Source organism: Elaeis guineensis, chromosome 4 (assembly GCF_000442705.2).
Source record: "Elaeis guineensis isolate ETL-2024a chromosome 4, EG11, whole genome shotgun sequence".
Lineage (NCBI taxonomy): Eukaryota > Viridiplantae > Streptophyta > Magnoliopsida > Arecales > Arecaceae > Elaeis > Elaeis guineensis.
Window position 1 is genome coordinate 127274925 of NC_025996.2, and position 3330 is coordinate 127278254.

The following is a 3330-nucleotide window of genomic DNA, read 5'->3' on the forward strand; positions in this document are numbered from 1 at the left end:
TAATCTGGATTATCAATCCAAAAAATATATGAAACATGGTAATTTGATGGGGCTCCTTTAAATTGCCAGCAATTTGGATAGAATTACCAGCCACCAAACGTAACGTAAAAACCAAAAGTGGTGAAACCTTTTGGGGATAGGGTCATCCCAAATGGTGGTGTCAATGTTAAACGGGTCATGTGACGCCTAGGAAGGAGAGGCAAGGGCTATGCATCAGGAACAAAGAGAGAGGGTCGGCCTTGCCATTTAAGGTGGGGGCCCATGCCCGAAGGGTCAAGATCTATGCCTCATAAGATTAATGGACCTTTAGTAGGCCCACAGAGGGTGAGAACTATATCAGTGGAGGGTCATGAAAACTATCTTGGAAGCTATCTAGCATCAGACGTGGCTCGAGAGATGAGGTTTGTGCCTTGAAAAGGTGAGATCTTTGCCTCAGGGAAAGTGGCTTATTAGCACAAGCTCAAAAGGAGGAGCTTTGGCCTCTATACACTCTAGGTTAAGTTTGGTGGACATGGTGCCTAAAGAAGAGGGAACATTAGCCTCCAAGGGCTTTCATTCCGAGGTGTTGAGCTCTCGAGAATGGTGCCTAGGATCTCAAAATGTGGAAGGCTCATGGTGAGCTTGTGATGGCGCATATGCAAGCAAGCTCTTGGTATCATGCCTCATTGACCAAAGATGGAGAATATCGCTCCAGAATAGTAAGGTATCATCGATGGACAAGTCTTGATGGAACGGGTATGCTAAGCCCAAGTATTGTAATCTTGAGAGGAAAGGATGGTACCGACATGGGCAGCTGATGGATTAGCTTCCCAGGCTCTTGATGTGCGGGAAGAGGAAATAGTGGTATTAACTTCCCTAATTCTTGCACTAAGGGCCTATTTGTGCATGCAACTCCAATCTTTTTGGAGGAGATAAAAGTTTCTTAGAGTAGTCACACTCAAGTTACTAGAAAAAAAAGGCATTATTCTTTGGTATGCTTTTAGACATCATATTTTTTTTACTTGTAACAATTCAGATCTCATCCAGAAAAACTGGATAGAAGATATTATTTAAATTCCTTAGTCCCGTATAATGATTCAAGATCTTCTTAGTGAATAATCAATATTGGACTAAATATGCGCCTGCAAGAGTCCTCACATCCGCCGTTTAAACTAGCAATGATGTTCTCGTCAGATTAAGGGTCCAAATTCATATATCCATTCATAAACACTACGGGGGTGCTTAGTTGGAGGGAATGAAGGTCTAGAATCGGAATAGAAATAGGTGACTTCTATTCCAACTATTTGGTTGAGAGGAGTCCTATTTCGATTCTGATTCTAGGATGGAATGAGAATGGTCCAATCTACATAGAACTCAATTTTTACTCTCCTCTATGGATTTAAATTTTCTTTTCAATTCCGATTTATATTTTGATCATGAACCAAGCACTTTGGGGGGTGTTTGGTTCGCAATTGGAATCGGATTCGGAATCGAAATCAGAATCAGAATAGATTGGAATCGAAATCAGAATGGCCAAATCATCTGAAATGTTTAGTTTGTAATCGAAATCGGAATCGAAATGGATAGTTCCCATTGTTGTTGTTTGGTTCATATATAAAGATAGGAATCGGAGTCAACTCAAATTTTTATTTTTATTCTTAACTAAAATTTTTAAAAATTAATTATTTCAAAAATTGATATTAAATAAAAATTAAACATAACAATAATATCTTTAAATTTTTTAAAAAAATTATTTTTTTCGTAACTAATGAGGGTTCCTCTCTCGAGTCTTATCAGTTCGATCGGCAAAGAATTTCAAGATGAAGGAGGCCAGAAAGCCAGCAAGGATGCGATGCTGTGAGCATGCTGCCGACCGCTAGAGTGGTACTTCCGGTGGCCTGGCACCATTGACAGTGGAGACCGGATCCTCTGGCACTTGGATCCGAAGCCTCATGCCTCCAGCGACTTCTCCATCATAGTCGTCCAGGCCAACTCCTCTCTGAAGGACCAGGCCAGGTCCTCACCTCCCCCTCCGCCACCTTCACCGGTGTCTTCAATGAGCATGGCAGCCTCGAGGCCTTTCACTTCGTTAACAACCATCTCTTCTCCCACCTCCATACTACTCCACCACTCGCCCCTTGTAGAAGAGATTTTTAACCAATCTATTGCTCTAAATCGATGGGTTTTTTGGTAGAGTTTGCGTCGAAGCAAGAGGGATCTCAATGGAGGTGATAAGGAAGGCATTCGACGTGATGGAGGAGTTCTTGCACCTGGTGAAGCGGTCATGGCCATCGCAGCTGCATATCGCATCGGTGGGATCGTGCTGCCTCATGGGAGTGATCGCCGATGATGTGCTCTACGCACCGAACTTGGGGAACTTGCAGGTGGTGCTCGATCGATGGGGGCCCGATGGGAGAGCCGTGGTGGCAAAGCGGCTGTCGAGGGACCACAACGTCGTCGAGGAGGAGGTCAGGAAGGAGCTCGCAGATAATTTTTTTTTTTTTTAATCTCATTCCACTAGAATGAGATTTGACTCCATTAGGATGAGTTCAGATTCGGCCACGGAAGGGATGGATCATTCCCATTCCTCTCTAGAATGAAAATCGGAATGAAACTCCCCCAACCAAGCAGTTGGAATGAGAGTCATCCATTCCAATTTCCATTTCAGACCTAAATTACCCTAACCAAATACTCTCTCGGAGGATTTGGCCATTCCGATTCTGATTCCAAGCCATTTCGATTTTCATTTCGATTTTGATTCCGATCGCAAATCAAGCACCCCCTATGATTGGCCTATAATCAATCCTAATGAATCTATATTGTATTATTCTATAGTGCATATAAACTATAGATTGGATCAACTCTGATATCATAAAATTTATCATATCTCATCTCACTAGTATAAACAAGCACATGATAGATGGCTGCATATCCTATAGGATTTTATTCATAAAATGTGCAAGGCCCAAAAAAAAAATAATTACTTTGTACTAGTGGACATAGTCTAAGATATTTAAATCATTTAGCATGAATCGAGTTTGAAAAATAATGTTGAACTTGTCGATCAAATTAAAAATTTTAAGGATCCCAAATTTTGCGCATTGGTACTAAGTATTTTTTTTTTGACTTTGCATATTTTGTGAGTAAAACTCTACAGAATATGCGGTTGTCCATCACATACTCACTATATAGTGCTAATGAGATGGGGCGTGATCGATATTACTTTGGTTTCATTTGTTAATTAAACATCATGGAGATATGGGCGTTTGCTGATAGGTATTTATTGGATCTTAAGATAAAGCTAAAAGTCTGAGTTAATTAGGATGATTCTCTTCAAGGCTTCTACGAGGA

At 41.1% G+C, this 3330-nt stretch overlaps 1 pseudogene; it reads left to right on the plus strand.

The window, feature by feature from the left end:
* Positions 1-599: 599 nt before the first annotated feature.
* LOC140857394 (probable protein phosphatase 2C 78) lies at positions 600-2486 on the plus strand (annotated as a pseudogene).
* Positions 2487-3330: the final 844 nt, after the last annotated feature.